Source organism: Bos taurus, chromosome 3 (genome assembly GCF_002263795.3).
Source record: "Bos taurus isolate L1 Dominette 01449 registration number 42190680 breed Hereford chromosome 3, ARS-UCD2.0, whole genome shotgun sequence".
Classification (NCBI taxonomy): domain Eukaryota; kingdom Metazoa; phylum Chordata; class Mammalia; order Artiodactyla; family Bovidae; genus Bos; species Bos taurus.
The window spans coordinates 114,439,929-114,459,460 of NC_037330.1; positions in this window are offsets into that span (position 1 = coordinate 114,439,929).

Genomic DNA, 19,532 nt, shown 5'->3' on the forward strand with positions numbered 1-19,532 from the left:
AAGGCGGACACCACTGGGAGCCCAGCTCGGAGCCACAGAGCCTCAGGACCTCTCCTCTCTCTTCCTCACCACCAGGAGGTCCTGGCTGGGCTGTCAGGATGGATGACTCAGGCTCCAGGAATTCTTCGCTCTACTTGCAAGTCCAGCCAAGGAGAGGAAACTCCCTTGCATCTGGCATCCTTCTGGGGGACACGGGGACTGACTGGGCGCGCTCTCCCAGACTGGGAGGGGCAGGGACGCTATTATTCTTTCGCAAAGCTGCAGATGGATCTGTTTCCTGAGGTGGCTGTGTATTCTGTTGGAAACTGAAAATACCTACCTAGTGAGAGCAAACTTTCATTTAACCCAGAATACAGCTAATGCAGACAGAATGGGCCTGAGGACTGAGTTCTAAAGACTTGGCATTCCTTGTTAATTTCCTTTTTTATTGATGTACAGTGGATTTACAATCTTGTTGATTTCTTAAACAAAATTTCCAGTGGTTGATCTTAGCAACTTTCCAAAAGCATTTGCGATGGTTGCACATATCTAAAAATTCTTTTATATCAAACAAATTAAAAATAACATAGATAGTTCTAGAAATCTGGCTCTGGTGTCCTCTCGGTCACCCTCAAACTAGAGCTCTCAGGTCCATTCAAGGATGATGAGAGGGCTCAGCAAGCAGTGACACAGATTAAAGAAATCCTCACGCAAACCCCAAATCTCTTGGGTTGGCCAAAAAGTTCATCTGGATTTTTCCACAGGATGTTACAAAAAGTCCCGAACAAACTTTTTGGCCAACCCAGTAGTTCTGGAACCCAAGCTGGGAGGAGTTGCTGCAGGTCAGGGTTTCAGGACCACATGCCTGTCAGCTCTGTGCATCCTTGGCCATATTCTAGTGTGCATTGCTGATGGAGATAAAGGCCAGCCAACAAGGTCTACAAGACCTTTCAAAGATGGAGCCATGGACTTGTCCCCCTCCTCTGCTTCTGACAATGCTGTAGGAATCCTAAGCCCACAGAGCTGAGCTCAGAATGGAAAAGAGGAGAGAACCTATGCAGGCCTCCTTCAGGTGCACCCATAAAGCTTTAACAGTGGACAAAGTTTTTCCAATAGTCATGTATGGATGTGTGAGTTGGACCATAAAGAAAGCTGAGCACCAAAGAATTGATGCTTTTAAAGTGTGGTGTTGGAGAAGACTCTTGAGAGTCCCTTGGACTGCAAGGAGATCCAATCAGTCCATCCTAAAGGAAATCAGTCCTGAATATTCATTGGAAGGACTGATGCTGAAGCTGAAACTCCAATAGTTTGGCCACCTGATGCGAAGAACTGACTCATTGGAAAAGACGCTGATGCTGGGAAAGATTGAAGGCAGAGGAGAAGGGGACGACAGAGGATGAGATGGTTGGATGGCATCACTGCCACAATGGACATGAGTTTGAGTAAGCTCCAGGAGTTGGTGATGGCAGGGAGGCCTGGTGTGCTGCAGTCCATGGGGTTGCAAAGAGTCGGACACGACTGAGCAACTGAACTGAAACAAGTGCCAAACATTCTGGAGCTGACAAGGCAGGATGCTGAACACTTCCTAAGTCTTTATACAGCTGTGATGCTGCTTGGGTGGCTGTCACCTTTTTATGGCTCTGAAAACCCTGGTTTTCATGGAGGGGAAGTGAGTTGCCCAGGTTCATACTACTGGGACCAACATATGCTCCTGCCAGCCCACAACCACATATTTGAACTAAAATGTGAGCAGTTTGAAGCTTAATTCAAATACCACAGGAGGACTAAACTGCCGACCTCTGTGCAAAGAGACTGGAAATGATTAGTGTTAGTCTCTCAGTCATGTCTGACTCTATGCAACCTTGTGGGCTAAAGCCTTACAGCCTCCTCTGTCCATAGGATTTTCAAAGCAAGAATGTTGGAAAGGGTAGCCATTTCCTTCTCCAGGTGATCTTCCCAACCCAGGGATCGAACCTGGGTCTCCCACATTGCAGGCAGATTCTTTACCATCTGAACCACCAGGGAAGTCTTGTAACGATTGTCAACATTTAAAAATCTTACATTCTTTGGCAATTACACTTATAGGAATTTATAGAACACACACCCATGTGTTGAAACAATATGTGCCCAGGCACATTCATTGTAGCATTATCTGTATTAAGACACACTGGAGGGATTTCCCTGGCAGCCCAGAGGTTAAGGCTTCACTTTCCAGTGCAGGAGGGTGCAAGTTCAGTGTCTAGTTGGAGAGGGAGCTAGGAATCCACATCATCAGGGCCAAGAAATCAAAACATCAAACAGAGGCTATATTGTAACAAATTCAGTGAAGACTTTAAAAACGGTCCACATTATAAAAAAGAAACAAAAATTGGAAAAAATAAATCAATCTCCTTGAAGAAGCAATATCTAAATAAGAGCAGGCACAATGGCACCCCACTCCAGTACTCTTGCCTGGAAAATCCCATGGATGGAGGAGCCTGGTAGGCTGCAGTCCATGGGGTCGCGAAGAGTCGGACACGACTGAGCGACTTCACATTCACTTTTCACTTTCCTGCATTGGAGAAGGAGATGGCAACCCACTCCAGTGTTCTTGCCTGGAGAATCCCAGGGATGGGGGAGCCTGGTGGGCTGCCGTCTATGGGGTCGCACAGAGTCAGACACGACTGAAGCGACTTAGCAGCAGCAGCAGCACATTAAAAATAGAATCTATGCAGCCTTTGAAAGAAGAGAGAAGCTGATTGCTGGGCACTGATGTGAAATGAGCTCTAAGAGGCAGCCTTAAGTATCAGAGTAGAAAATTGTCCGGAAAGCACGCAGGGTTGTAGGTGCACAGAAAGGGGTGAGGATATCCATGCTTGGGATGCATTTGTTTATGCTTGAACCATCTCTAGGAAGTGATGCAGAAACAGGAGACAGTGATTGCCAGTGGGATCACGAACCAAGGGTGAGGGTGAATGGGGCCAGGGGAAGTTGCTGTTGAGTCGCTCAGTCGTGTCTGACTCTGTGGGACCCCCTGGATGGTAGCCCACCAGGCTCCTCTGTCCATGAGATTCTCCAGGGAAGAATACTGGAGTGGGGTTGCCATTTCCTCTCCAGAGGATCTTGCTGATCCAGGGATCAAACCTGTGTCTCCTGCATTGCAGGTGGATTCTTTCACTGCTGAGCCACCGGGGAAGCTTATCCCTTTTATAACTTCTGAATTTTACACATATTGCCTATTTGAATTTTAAAAATAATTAAAGAAAGAAGGAACGTCCTGGTTCATGAACTTTGGCTGACTCTCCAGGCCCATCCTGTGGTTTCACTGAACTGAGTAGCTTTACCACCAGGGCTGTGACAAGAACAAACAAGAGTCTAAGAAGAGGTGCCTGGAATCCTGCTCCTGGAGAGGACGATCAGGCATTATGGTGGCTTGTGGAATCCCAAATCACAACAGGCCTCAGTGTCCTGGAACCCAGAGCCCTTCCACAGTACTCCAATATGTACCTTTGGCTGGACCACCTCCATTTAGGAAGTCGAGATACCCATAGCTCGTGTTTGCCATGAGCACTCGTGAGAAAGGTGCAGGAAAAAGCCTCGTACTGGGCCTGGGTACATAGTACATGTTCATTAAATATGGTCTTATTGAATGCGAGCATTCCATACGGAACATTCCATACTGGAGGGGAGGGGGCGCCCTCTCCAGGGTTCTGCCCACTTCATCTGCGGTAAGCACTTCCCAGATGGGGAGCTATCATTTTCTTAACTGTGCACTTATTTTGCTTTGAAACTTTGAGATGCATAAATGTCAATACAGATGAGCCTCTTTTGCACATAGTATGTTATTTTTCATGCAACCTTGTTTCAAGAGCTCAAATAGTCAACCAAAGAAGTAAACTTTCGGGGGAGGGGGTGCTGTCGCAAACAATAGTACATGACTATGACATTGACTCTGCATCCTAAAAAGGAAACTGCAAAAGAAGCAGGTCTGAGGGAAAGGGAAGAAAACATGAATATAAATAAATAAGGAACCCAAGTTAAAAAAAAAAAAAAGGCACTAAAAATTAGTCTGGGTGGAAGAACCAGACTCTACTTATGACATCAATCCCTGAACTCCCTCTGGGACAAACAGAGTCCTGTAACACTTGGGGCCAAGTGTTTTGGCTAAAAACAGAAACAGCCAAAAGCCTGGTATTTCAAAAAGGTTAAGAGGTGTAACATCAAAATGCAGGAAGTTTTCATTACCTCTCTCCCCACAGAGAAATGTCTCACCTGTTGGAAGAAAGAGCTAAGAGAGCATCTTACAGGCAGGAGAGCGGGCAGCCCCCACCGCCGGCAGAAGCTACGGGGTGAGGAGAAGAAAGGGAGCTTTGCTAAGAGGAAAGGGTGTCACAGTGACTGATGACATTGGCAAGGTGATATCACCTCCCTGAGCCGGATTCTTCTGCCCACTCAGATCATGGTGACCTCTCTTCAGCTCACCCAAAATCTGGGAATCCCCATTCCTTCTCCTTGTCCCACTCAGCTTCTGGGCTCAGTCCTGACCTTTACAGCTCTTCACTAAGAATGTTTTGGAAAAGAAGTGCTTTGCAGTGTGACCTGTCCCCTCCTCTCCCAGGCCAGGCTGTGGAGATAAAAACAGAACAAACTCCAAAGACAGATATTTTCATAAAGAACAGAAAAATATTTTCTGGACATTTTTTTATTGAAGTATAGTTGATTTACAGTATTGTCTTAGTTTCATGTATACAACACAATGTTCAGTTATGTATACTCTTTTTCAGATTCTTTTCCCTTATACGTTATTGCAAAATGTTCTCTGTGCTATACAGATATTTTATATATAGTAGTGTGTACCGGCTAATCCCAACTTACCCCTCCCCTCTACATTTCCTCTTTGGTAACAATAAGTTTGTTTTCTAAGTCTGTGAATTATTTTCTGTTTTGTATATATTTTCATTTGGTTTTGTTTGTTTGTTTGTTTTTAGATCCCACATATAATATAGGTGATATCATATGACACTTGACTCTTTGCAAACTTATGGACCATAACCCACCAGGCTCCTCTGTCCATGGGATTCTCTAGGCAAGAATACTGGAGTAGGTTGCCATGCCCTCCAGGGGATCTTCCCGACCCAGAGATCGAACCCCCATCTCTTACGTCTCCTGCATTGGCAGGTGGGTTCTTTACCACTAGCGCCGCCTGGGAAGCGCCTATCATATAAGTGATACCGTATGATGTCTGTCTTTCTCTGGCTTACTTCTCTTGGTGTGACAATCTCTGGGTTCACCCATGTCCCTGCACATGTGTCCATGGCATTCTTCCATTCTTGTCTTTATGACTGAGCAGTGCTCTGGCAGTGGACATTCAGGTTGCTTCCATGTCTCGGCTATTGAACACAGTGATGCAAGCATCTTTTCAAATTAGAGTTTCTCCAGGTATATGCCCAGGAGTGGGAAAGTGAGAATGCAGGAGCAGGCGGTAAGTCTGTTTTTAGTTTTGTAGGAAACGTCCAGACTGTTCTCCACAGCGGCTGCACCATTGTACATCCCTGCCAACAGCGTAGGGCGGGTCCCTCTTCTCTACATTCTCTCCAACATGTGCTGTTTGTCGACTTTTTGATGAAGGCCATTCTGACCAGAGTGATGGACCAGAAATTTTAATTTGTGCTCTTTGGGAACCTGCAAACTACTCACTATTTGGATCTTCCGATTGCATCTTACTGTTTTAATCAAATACTACACCTCCTGATGCTGGTGAGTTGCCTCTGGCTTTTAAATACAACCTGACACTTCTCTTTTCCATTGAGATCCCAGCATTAAAACTGACACTGCTGGCATTTCAACTATGCCCTCATTTTAAAATGCATAATAGCCTCTTTGGACCCAGTGGTCAACATCATTTAGCTCCTGACATTCTGATGAAAAATATCTGCAACCCAGAAACTTATCCTGCAGGGTGGTAACATTCAGTAAACATGAGTTTCCTCTCTCTCTTCCCCAGCAAGCATTTCAGGCCAAAATGTCTTTTCTTATTTTCTGTCTTGCAGGAGACATGAGCCCTGAGTTCTAAAGCTCACCACAAGGAACCAGAGAGTATAGTTTTTTCTTTTCATTGTGGCTCTGTGCACTCTGGTTTACCCTCCTGAAAGCTCAGTTTCTAGATAAAACAGGAATTTTTAAAAATTTTAAAGAATGTCCGTAGTATTTACTTCAGTGTCTAATCCTACTGTGAAAACTCCAGTGCGTTGCTTTCATTTCCATGTTTTTCTCAGAAATATTAACCTGTTCCTTTACCAGAAGGTTCAGAGTTTAATTTGATATAACATACAAAGACCGCAGAGTACATTTATATTTCTTGTCTCTGCTGGTGACCGAAAAACTAAAAATAACCATGTTAGGAACAAACTGTGAGCCATGTAGCTGATGCTGTGACACGGACCCCAAACTGGCATCTCAGCCTTGTTCTTGTAAAGAAACAAAAAGAGGAAAGAAAGCAAATCCAGGCTCCTTCGCCTGAGCACATCTTGGGTGTTAATTTGGAAATTCTGCCTGCCAGTCGCACCAGATGCCAGAAAACCATAAATCTGAGGTGTGTCTGTTGGCTGTGCGCCTCCCTGAGAACTCAGATGGTGAAGCACCTGATTTAAGCTCTCTTTGGGATAAATATGTCGAGGCTCAAATTCTGTAAAGGAATCATAGATCAACCCCAATCTGGAAAACGAAACTGGTGAAGTTTTAAACGTTCTTCAATTGTCGCATCTGCTGAATCTGAGGGGCTTCCCGGATAGTTCAGTTGGTAAAGAATCCGCCTGCAATGCAGGAGACCCCTGTTCGATGAATCTGAATCCCAGAGGTGACATTAGTAAAGTAGGATGTCATCCTGTGGAGACTTAAACGGAGGGCCAGGAAGACTTTCTAGATTCCTAAAAGCATGTATTTTTCATTTACTATTTTATTTTTTAAGGAAAAAAAACATGGCTGAGTCAATAAACTTAATTTGGGGGATTTGCCTTTGGCTGACAATTATGCTATGATAATGTAAAGGAATAGGGGGAAGGAGGAAAGAAGAAAGGAGAGGAAAGAAAGAAAAGGAAGAGAATAAAAGATTTCCCTGGGCTTCCCAGGGCTTCCTTGATAGCTCAGTTGGTAAGGAATCTGCCTGCAATGCAGGAGACCCTGGTTCGATTCCTGGGTCAGGAAGATCCGCTGGAGAAGGGATAGGCTACCCACTCCAGTGGTAGCCTTGGGCTTCTTGGGCTTCTGTTGTGGCTCAGCTGATAAGGAATCCACCTGCAATATGGGAGATGTGGGTTCAATCCCTGGGTTGGGAAGATCCCCTGGAGAAGGGAAAGGCTACCCAGTCCAGTATTCTGGCTGGAGAATCCCATGGACTGTATGCATAGTCCATGGAGCTGAAAAGAGCGACAGGGTGACTTTCACTTCCACTTGGGCTTCCCATGTGGTGCTCAGTTCAGTTCAATCACTCAGTCATGTCTGACTCTTTGAGACCCAATGGACTGCAGCACGCTAGGCCTCCCTGTCCACCACCAACTCCTGCAGCTTGCTCAAACTCATGTCCATTGAGTCAGTGATGCCATCCAACCATCTCATCCTCTGTCGTCCCCTTCTCCTCCCACCTTCAATCTTTCTCAGCATCAGGGTCTTTTCAAATGAGTCAGTTCTTCGCATCAGGTGGCCAAACTATTGGAGTTTCAGCTTCAACTTCAGTCCTTCCAATGAATATTCAGGACTGATTTCCTTTAGGACTGACTGGTTGGATCTCCTTGCAGCCCAAGGGACTCTCAAGAGTCTTCTCCAACACCACAGTTCAAAAGCATCAATTCTTCAGCATTCAGCTTTCTTTATAGTCCAACTCTCACATCCATACATGACTACTGGAAAAACCATAGCTTTGACTAGACGGATGTTTGTTGGCAAAGCAATGTCTCTGCTTTTTAATATGCTGTCTAGGTTGGTCATAACTTTTCTTCCAAGGAGCAAGCGTCTTTTAATTTCATGGCAGCAGTCACCATCTTCAGTGGCGCTAGTGGTAAAGAATCCACCTGCCAATGCAAGAGACATAAGACACGTGGGTTTGATCCCTGAGTTGGGAAGATCCCCTGGAGAAGGGAATGACAACCCACTCCGGTATTCTTGCCTGGAGAGTCCCATGGGCAGAGGCGCCTGGCGGGCTACAGTCCATAGCATTGTAAAGAGTTGGACACAACTAAAGTGACTTAGCATGCGTGCCTGTACAAAGATAATTCCTCTCTAATGTATAGAATTCTACATTAGCTGCTCTCTTCCAAAAGCATATATGTATTTTAATAATGAGAAAGCAAGTTGCTTTGAGGTCTGATGAGGATCTGATTGGTTTTATTTTTGATAATCTTGGAGAATTCAGGAATTCCCAGTTACATGAGCTTTATCAGTTAGCTGTCATTACATAGCAAACCACCCTGAAACTTGGTGATTTAAGACCATATCATGTATTGCTCCTCCTGAGTCTGTCAGCTCTGCTTGCTCAAGCATCTGTGGTCAACTCTGGGCCGCCTGGCATCCGATGGCCTTGGCTGGGGCCCGTCAGCTCTCCTCCCCATGGTGTCTCACCCCCTGACCGATTAGGCTGGCCTTATCTCCTAGCATCAGGGGTTTCCGGTGTAGAAGTGCCTACCGCCTCCGAAGACCTAGCACTAAACAAGCTCACCCTTACTCTAGTGGCCAGAGCAATTGACAAGGCCAGTGCAGGTCCCGGGGACGAGGGAAACAGACTCTTCCTTTCCTGACAGCCGGAGCTCCGAGGCCCCATAGCAAAGGGCGTGGTGGAGAGCTGCGTTCATCTCCATCAGTCCTGAGGGCCTTGACATCTGTTGCCTGATATTCCGTCATTTTAATGGCTGCTTGGTGTTCCCGCTGAAACAGGGTAGCTGGGAGCAGACAGTCTGGGAAAAACACTCACTGCTTGGCTTTGCAATATAAAGGTGCCCATGTGAGGGAACTTACAGGAGGAGTTCTCTGCTGCAAGGATGCCTTCATCACAGAGGAGGCTGGGGAGAAAGAAACTAGTAAGCAGCCTGCCTTGCTACACATCTCCGGTGCTGGCAATGGATTTACAGACATGAAAAGTGCATTTGCCAAAATCCAGTTGTAAGCTGAAGCTCCACTACTTTGGCCACCTGATGTGAAGAACTGACTCATTGAGAAAGACCCTGATGCTGGGAAAGATTGAAGGCAAAAGGAGAAGGGAGTGGAAGAGGATAAGATGGTTAGACAGCATCACCGACCCAATGGGCATGAATTTGGGCAAACTCCAGGAGACAGTGGAGGACAGAGGAGCCTGGCCTGCTACAGGTCTTGGGTCACAAAGAGATGGACACAACTTGGCAACTGAACAACAAGTTGTAAGGTATCCAACTCTCACTCAGAAGGAGTTCTTCTGTACTCAGGGATCAAAACTTTTGAATGGGTCCCCATAACATCCAGGATTCAGGACAGGGACCTCAGGCTGCTGTACAAAGACCTTGACAGCATGGCTGCAGTCTCACTCTCCATTCCTACACCAGAAAGTCCCAATCTTGTAAATAACAAACCCCTTCCACAATGGGATACAATCTCCTGAGGGCTTTTAGAATTTCGAAAAATCATTTTATTAGTTTTTCATGGTATTCAGGGAAGAAATAGTTTGAGGAATAAGTAAGTACTCTTTATTTTAGATGAATATATTCTTGAAGACTTATTATGGGTCCACAGCTCCCTACCCACAATTGCAAATTCCAAAAAGCCCTGAAAAACAGAAGGTCTTTTCTATATTTGGCACAAATTTATTTGTCCACAAATCTGACCTTAACTGACATGAGGCTATGTGGAGTATAGCTTGAATCAGGCTATATTTATCCTGCGTGGTATGAATATTCAGAGGTTTCACTGTGGAAATATTAATGTACTTAATTGTAGGCTGCAGCCCCAGACTTCACCAGGGGCCTTTATATAACATATGACACATACAGTGTGCTACTTTGTTAAAAGCTCAAAAATCCTGAAATAAGAAACACATCTGCTTTAAGATTTTTAGCTAAGAATTTGGACCACTATATATTCATTGCAATACAACTCAATAATATTTAAAATATATCCTTTAAAATCTATGCAATCATCCTATATAAAGTAATGAGCTTTCCAGATGGCTCACTGCTAAAGAATCCACCTGTCAATGCAAGAGATGTGGGTTCAATCCCTGGGTCAGGTAGAGCCCTGGAGGAGGAAATGGCAACCCTCTCCAGTATTCTTGCCTGGGAAATCCCATGGAACAGAGAAGTCTGGCAGGCTACAGTCCATAGGGTTGCAAAGAGCCCGACACCACTGAGTAAGCACTCGTGCATATACACACGCACACACTGAAGAAGGCTCTTGAGAGTCCCTGGGACGGCAAGGAGATCCAGCCAGTCAATCCTAAAGGAAATCAACCCTGAACATTCACTGGAAGGACTGATGCTGAAGCTGGAACTCCAATACTTTGGCCACCTGATGTGAAGAACTGACTCATTTGAAAAGACGCTGATGCTGGGAAAGATTGAAGGCAAAAGGAGAAGGGGTTGGCAGAGGATGAGATGGTTAGATACCATCACTGACTCAATGGACACGAGTTTGAACAAACTCCAGGAGACAGTGAGAGACAGGGAAGCCTAGCGTGCAAGCCAGCCATGACTTAGCAACTGAACAACAGCAACAATGTAATGGCAACACCCACCATCCCTCCTTATGGTAGTTTTAAAAAATACGTCCACAAATTCTGTGCTATTCCTCCTTTGAACTCATGGAGTTTAATTCTCCTCCCCAAAAATTTGGAATAAGAGACTCCCTTCCCATGCTAGAATACAGTAGAAGCAATGATGTGGCACTTCTCAGGTTAGGTTATGAAAAGATTGTCTTCCATCTTGGATGCATACCCTCTCACCCTCTTCCTCTTGGACCATTTGCTCTGGAGGAAGACAGCTGCTCTGCTAGGAGGTGCCCTGGGGAGAAGATGAAAGCTGAGTAACTGTGGGTTGGGGGTGACCTTCAGCCAACATCTGGCCCTTGGCCCAACAACTCATGCAGATCTGAGACTTGACAGCAACTGTGGGAGACAGCCTGGAACCAGGTCCTTCAGCCCCAGCTGAACCGTAAGATGAGGTCGCAGCCCAGGGCTTGACTAAAGCGCCATGACAGCCCCTGAGCCAGGACCACTCCTCTAAGCTGTTCCCGTGTCCCTAATCCACAGGATCTGAGATAACAGACGCTTGTTGTTTCAGGCTGTGAAGTTGTCAGTAATTTGTGACACAGCAATAGAGAGCTTCCCTGGTGGCTCAGATGGTAAAGAATCTGCCTGCAATACAGGAGACCCAGGTTTGATCCTTCGGTCAGGAATATCCCCTGATGGGGATCTTCAGTATTCTCCAGCGTTCTTGCCTGGGAAATCCCACGGACAGAGGTGCTTTGCAGGCTCTAAAGAGTCAGACACGACTGAGCACAGTAGAGAGCTAATACATCTCTAAGTGTTCTCCACCACAGCATGCTATTTCTTCCCTCATCACACTTTTATCATGAGCCAATGCTTTAGTTCGTTTTTAATTAGTTTGTTGTTTATCTTCTCTTCCTCGGGAGGGAGGAGCCAATGGGTGTGTTCATAGCTGTGCTCACATCACTTAATGCACAGCCTGGCTCACGGATGCTGAACAAACATTGAAAGATGGAAAGAGGGAGAAAATTATTCTGGAGACAGAACCAGGGAGGCAGTGATAGTTTGGGCTCAGGGTTAACAAATAACACAGTAATTTTTAAAGCTCCAAATCCCAGAAAGTAACTGTCCCTCGCCTCTCCCCTGGTCCAGGTGGTCCCCAGGCCTGTGGACTCTGCGTGTCCCCTCCCCACCCCGCTGATGCCCTCACTCACTCCCAGCTCCACCATCCCTCCCCAGTGTCCTCATCAGTCTCTCTGTTCCCACCCACAACCCAAGCCTATGAGTCCGTTCTAAACACTGAACTGTACACTGTGGGGAAGGGGAGGGTGATGGGAGGTGGAGGCTCCATCCTTTCCTCCAGGGTCTGAAATGGACCTATAGCCACCACCCTACCCTAAGGTAAGAACCAGTGGTTCAGCATGAGCTCTCGACTCCTATTACAGCCCCTCAATAAGATGACAAGGAGGAAGTCAAGTAAAAGTATTGTCAGTTCAGAAGAGAGTAAAGCTAACTCTCCTCCTGCCCAAGAGAGTGACTCAGACCATCTTGCCAGAAAGTAGTTTAGCCATAGGTTTGAAAAATCTTAAAACTCTCAGATTCTGCCACCCAGTAATTCCACTCAGGAGAATTAGCTTTAAGGTGCCCTAGCTACATCCTGGGATTGCAGCAGAGGTTGGAATAAAGATCTTTATACCAAGATGGCAACACAGTTTGCTTTTAGTAGATTGTAAACAACCTAGATACCCCATTATAGAAGAAGAACACTTAAATTAATTAGAATCAGATCAGATCAGATCGGTCGCTCAGTCGTGTCCGACTCTTTGCGACTCCATGAATCGCAGCACGCCAAGCCTCCCTGTCCATCACCAACTCCCGCACTGAGACTCATGTCCATCGAGTCAGTGATGCCATCCAGCCATCTCATCCTCTGTCATCCCCTTCGACTCTTGCCCCCAATACCTCCCAGCATCAGAGTCTTTTCCAATGAGTCAACACTTCACATGAGGTGGCCAAAGTACTGGAGGTTCAGCTTTAGCATCATTCCTTCCAAAGAAACCCCAGGGCTGATCTCCTTCAGAATGGACTGGTTGGGTCTCCTTGCAGTCCAAGGGACTCTCAAGAGTCTTCTCCAACACCACAGTTCAAAAGCATCAATTCTTCGGTGCTCAGCCTTCTTCACAGTCCAACTTTCACATCCATACATGACCACAGGAAAAACCATAGCCTTGACTAGACGAACCTTTGTTGGCAAAGTAATGTCTCTGCTTTTCAATATGCTGTCTAGGTTGGGCATAACTTTCCTTCCAAGGAGTAACCGTCTTTTAATTTCATGGCTGCAGTCACCATCTGCAGTGATTTTGGAGCCCAGAAAAATAAAGTCTGACACTGTTTCCACTGTTTGCCCATCTATTTCCCATGAAGTGATGGGACCAGATGCCATGATCTTTGTTTTCTGAATGTTGAGCTTTAAGCCAACTTTTTCACTCTCCACTTTCACTTTCATCAAGAGGCTTTTTAGTTCCTCTTCACTTTCTGCCATAGTGTGGTGTCATCTGCATATCTGAGGTTATTGATATTTCTCCTGGCAATCTTGATTTCAGCTTGTGTTTCTTCCAGTCCAGTGTTTCTCATGATGTACTCTGCATAGAAGTTAAATAAGCAGGGTGACAATATACAGCCTTGATGTACTCCTTTTCCTATTTGGGACCAGTCTGTTGTTCCATGTCCAGTTCTAACTGTTGCTTCCTGACCTGCATACAGATTTCTCAAAAGGCAGATCAGGTGGTCTGGTATTCCCATCTCTTTCAGAATTTTCCACAGTTGATTGTGATCCACACAATCAAAGGTTTTGGCATAGTCAATAAAGCAGAAATAGATGTTTTTCTGGAACTCTCTTGCTTTTTCCATGATCCAGCGGATGTTGGCAATTTGATCTCTGGTTCCTCTGCCTTTTCTAAAACCAGCTTGAACATCAGGAAGTTCACGGTTCACATATTGCTGAAGCCTGGCTTGGAGAATTTTGAGCATTACTTCAATAGCGTGTGAGATGAGTGCAATTGTGCGGTAGTTTGAGCATTCTTTGGCATTGCCTTTCTTTGGGATTGGAATGAAAACTGACCTTTTCTAGTCCTGTGGCCACTGCTGAGTTTTCCAAAGGTGCTGGCATATTGAGTGCAGCACTTTCACAGCATCATCTTTCAGGATTTGGAATAGCTCAACTGGAATTCTATCACCTCCACTAGCTTTGTTTGTAGTGATGCTTTCTAAGGCCCACTTGACTTCACATTCCAGGATGTCTGGCTCTAGGTCAGTGATCACACCATTGTGATTATCTGGGTCATGAAGATCTTTTTTGTACAGTTCTTCTGTGTATTCTTGCCACCTCTTCTTAACATCTTCTGCTTCTGTTAGGTCCATACCATTTCTGTCCTTTATCGAGCCCATCTTTGCATGAAGTGTTCCTTTGGTATCTCTGATTTTCTTGAAGAGATCTCTAGTCTTTCCCATTCTGTTGTTTTCCTCTATTTCTTTGCATTGATCGCTGAAGAAGGCTTTCTTATCTCTTCTTGCTCTTCTTTGGAACTCTGCATTCAGATGTTTATATCTTTCCTTTTCTCCTTTGCTTTTCACTTCTCTTCTTTTCACAGCTATTTTTAAGGCCTCCCCAGACAACCATTTTGCTTGTTTGCATTTCTTTTCCATGGGGATGGTCTTGATCCCTGTCTCCTGTACAATGTCATGAATCTCATTCCCATAGTTCATCAGGCACTCTATCTATCAGATCTAAGCCCTTAAATCTATTTCTCACTTCCACTGTATAATCATAAGGGATTTGATTTAGGTCATACCTGAATGGTCTAGTGGTTTTCCCTACTTTCTTCAATTAAAGTCTGAATTTGGCAATAAGGAGTTCATGGTCTGAGCCACAGTCAGCTCCTGGTCTTGTTTTTGCTGACTGTATAGAGCTTTTCCATCTTTGGCTGCAAAGAATATAATCAATCTGATTTTGGTGTTGACCATCTGGTGATGTCCATGTATAGAGTCTTCTCTTGTGTTTTTGGAAGAGGGTGTTTGCTATGACCAGTGCATTTTCTTGGCAAAACTCTATTAGTCTTTGCCCTGCTTCATTCCGTATTCCAAGGCCAAATTTGCCTGTTACCCCAGGTGTTTCTTGACTTCCTACTTTTGCATTCCAGTCCCCTATAATGAAAAGGACATCTTTTTTGGGTGTTAGTTCTAAAAGGTCTTGTAGGTCTTCATAGAACCATTCAACTTCAGCTTCTTCAGCATTACTGGTTGGGGCATAGACTTGGATTACTGTGATATTGAATGGTTTGCCTTGGAAATGAACAGAGATCATTCTGTCGTTTTTGAGATTGAATACAAGAATAGAGCCATTAAATGAGTGTTACTCACCTGGTAAAACTATCCTTTCATGTTTTTCAATGACATGAGAAAATGCTCACAATATATGAAGATAATGTTTAGATACATATGTATATAATCCAGCATACACATATGCAATGACTGAAAAAATACAACCAACTGTTGCCAGTGTTTTTCTCTGAATAAGCAAGTAATGGGGGATTTTTTTTTTTTTCATCTTTATGATTCTGTGTACTTTGGCCATCTGACATAAAGAGTCAGCTCATTGGAAAAGACCCTGATGCTGGGAAAGATTGAGGGCAGGAGGAGAAGGGGACGACAGAGGATGAGATGGTTGGATGGCATCACTGACTCAATGGACATGAGTTTGAGTAAACTCCGGGAGTTGGTGAAGGACAAGGAGGCCTGCCGTGCTGCATTCCATGGGGTCACAAAGAGTGGGACATGACTTAGCAACTGAAAGATGACAAGTATTCTATGTCTGGCCTACACTTTCTACACCAAGTGTGGATTGCTTTTATATTCAGCTAGAAATTATAGTTTTCTGAAGTGAAGAACAGGGAGGCGTATGAAGGAAGATAAGTCTGAACTCACATCAAAGACCCCAGTCAGCATTGTCCTTGCTGCACACCGGGAGCTGTGTCACAGTGACGAGCCATCAAGTTCACAAGGATGGAAGCCCAGGGGTAGGGTCTCCCCCTCAGGTCTGAAGGCAAAAAGAGAAGGGGGCGACAGTGGATGAGATTGGATGGCATCACCATCTCAATGGACATGAGTCTGAGCAAACTGAGGGCCCTTCTCCGAGGTTGAAGGGAAGTCAGACTATGTAAGGAGCAACACTGAACTTCATCGGCTTAATACAGCAAAGGTTTATTTTCAGCTTTGGATGTGGAGATATAGGTGAAGGGTCATGAAGGGTGAGGATCCTGCAGGGAAGATTCTGTGGGCCAGGTCTGCAACTGGGGTTTGACCTTTCTACCCGCATCCCATCAGTCCCATCTCAATGGTGTCGCTTCTGCTACCTGTAAGGGCAGGACGCCCAGGAAGGAAGTGAACTCAGGTCTCCTGGCCATCCTGTCTGGGACCCAAACATCCACTTGCAGAATGGCCCTTCCCTCACGTCCACTGAGACTGCAGAGGCCTGTGCTTGGGAGAGGGAAGCTGGGAGCTAGGAGCCCAGCACCGCAGATCAATAGCTGGGGGATTTTCCTGGCAGCCCAGTGGCTAAGACTCTATACTACCAGCGCCAGGGCCCAGGTTTGAAGAGTGCTCAGGGAACTATTAATAGACCCCGTATTTCACAGCTAGGAGTTCATGTACCACAGCTAAAGATCAAAGATCCCACGTGCTATAACCAAGACTTGGTGCAGCCAAATAAATAAATAAAAACTAAAATGAAATGAAACTCCTCCCAGATGGACAGGGGATGGAACCCAAAACCTACAAGGCAGACCGTGTCTACTTCTGGATCATTGCTCTGGGCAGTCTGGACCCTGCCAGGGTTCTTCTGCTGCAAAGGTGGCCTTGAATTTACACATCTAATTTCCAATACTTTTCTTTTCTGGAAGGCAGGGGGTGGATCTGGACCACATATCAAGAGCAAAGAAGAAGCTGGATGATTGAGAACCAAGCTTTTCTCATTGTAGAGTGCTCTGTAGAGACACTTCAGAGAAATAAGAAACCTTGCACATGCCCCAGCCCTCCTCATCCACCTGGGCTCTCATCTCTCCCACAGAGACCATGAAATGTGCATGGTCCTCCCAAGCACATGGGCATCACCCAAGTGAAACCCCAAGGAAAGAGGCAGAAGAGAGGATGGGGGATGTGGATGAATTAAACAAACTCAGGCAGAGACTGGTCATCATATTAAAGGTGGCTCAGACGGTAAAGAATCTGCCTGCAATGCAAGACACACAGGTTCGATCCTGGTTTGGGAAGATCCCCTGGAGAAAGAAAGGGCAACCTACTTGAATATTCTTGTCTGGAGAATTCTATGGACAGAGAAGCCTGGCAGGCTACAATCCACAGGGTCACAGAGAGGCAGACACAACTGAGTGACTTTTTTTAAAATTGTTTAAACCTTGTCAAGGGATCCCAAGATTCCCTACTAAGGAGAAAGACTTTAGAAGTCAAGTCTCTCTTTAAAGTCCACTAGGGTCCTCAAAAATGCAGATTTGCCCCACAGATGTAAATGGGTCCCAAGCTCCAAAGGCAAGCTGCTCCCACAGGTATGCAGAGCTCTGCCAGAGCTGGAACATCAGAAACCTCAGCAGAAGGGGCCAAGCGCACAGGAGACAGACCGTGAGAACCACATGGCCAACAGCCAGTGCTAGGCTTCCCCAGTAAGCACACAAGTAAAGGCCCAGATGCGGCTTCTCTCAAATTTTCCACCCAAGCCTCCCAAAGACAGTGCAGAAGACACACAGAGCAAGCCTGGAGCAACAACCCTAAAGAGCTGGCCTAATGTCAATCTCTTTATTTATATTTAAAATTCCTGGGAACACATTATCCAATTCCACCTATATCCCATATCTATTCAATAATATCCAAAAAATTACTACCAAGCAATTAATGTGCTGTGTGCTCCCTGAGGCTTTGTCTTATACTTAGTCTGGCACCTACCACTCTGAGTGTGGGCTTCCATCTGGCAGCCTCAGCACCCCTTGGGAACATAGGAAATGCAGATGCTTGCCCCGCCCCATAGCCAAGAACCTCAATCTGCATTTTAACCAGATCCAAGCTCCAAGGAGCGTGCATGCTTGCACACTAAGTCACTTCAGCCATATCCGACTCTTTGTGACCCTATGGTCCGTAGCCCACCAGGCTCCTCTGTCCATGGGATTCTCCAGGCAAGGATACTGGAGTGGGTTGCCATTTCTTACTCCAGGAACTAGGAGTGTGGACGCCTTAGTTTGAGAACCAGAGCTACATGGGATTTTCTGGGAGTTCTGTTTGTGAACCTCCATCCTACAACTCTCCAGCACGCAGCTTAATTTTCTCCAGCACAGTTATATGTGTGTTTAGAACATAAGCTTCATGAAGAGGGGTCTGTGGCAGACTCCTACAAGAGAATCTTATCTATAATAAATGCTCATTAGAAGGATTTTGAGGGAATGGTGGTAACTAGGGAAGGGAAGAAGGACTGGATTATGAAGAGTAAATCAGGTGTTAGTCTTTTCATGGGAATTTCCCTAAAAAAAAAAAAATCGATTTTCCTCTTCAGAAAAACAGAAGCAAAAAGTCATATGTTCACACAGAAACCTGCACCTAAATGTTTATAGCAGCTGTATTCATAATAGCCAAAAATTGAAACAACCCAGATGTCATTCGCTGGGTGAGTGAGTAAACATATGGTAGCTTGTCCATCCAGGGGAATAAACTCAGCAAAGAAAAGGAATGAGCTACTGATACACACACAGCTTGGATGGATCTCAAGGCCATTACACTGAAGACAGAAAGTCCATCTCTAAGAGGATATTGCTACAGGTTGAATACCTGGGTTTCTCCCAAAATTCACATGCTGAAACTCCAACTTCCACAGCGATATCAGGAGGTGGGGCTTCTGGGCAGTGATCAGGTCATGGGGACAGAGCTCTGATGAAAAGGATTCGTATCCTTACAAAAGAAACCCAGGGGGCTCCCTCACCCCTCCACCGTGTGTGGACACAGTGAGGAGCCAGCTGTCCATGAACCAGGAGAGGGTCCTCAGTAGACACCAGGTCTGCTGGAGCCTTGATCCTGGGCTCCCCAGCCTCTAGGACTGTTTGGGTTTTGTTAGCCACCTGGTTTATGGCACTTCATTATAGCATCCCTAAAGGACTAAATGGGTACATTGGACAGGATTCTCTTTACCGACTCATGGCCGCATGGAGCTGGCAGGGGAGAACAGGTGTGCCTATGAAAAGGCATGTCTTTGGGATGTTGGAACAGTTCTGTATCTTGACCAGGTGGTGATTACACATCTACACAGGTGGTAGAGTTGTACAGACCACCCCCCCAACACCCCAAAACACACACACACAGAGGTGTGCGTGTGATTCTGGTGAAATCTGAATAAGGTCTGTAGATTGCACTTACGTCAATTTTCTGGTTTTGCTATTGAATTATAAGATGTCACCATTGGGGCAACTGGGTGAGGGGTACAGGGGACCTTTCAGTACTATTTTTGTCATTTCCGATGAATATATAATTATTTTCACACTAAAAAGTTAAAAAGGTCATATTGAAGAGTTCATGGTATAGAGAGGGATTATGCTTTGTTTGAAAACATTTAATTCATGAGAGAATTTTATACTGTTCAGCACGACCTAACCATGGAAGTGTTTGATTTCTACTGTATAAAACATGTCTCTCTGAATAAGAGACAACAGTTGAGCCAAAATTGTCTGCTTCCATCTGGACTTAGAAGTGAGTAATCCTCATGAGGGCTGAAATCCTTGCTGTCTGACTCTTTTGTGATCCCATG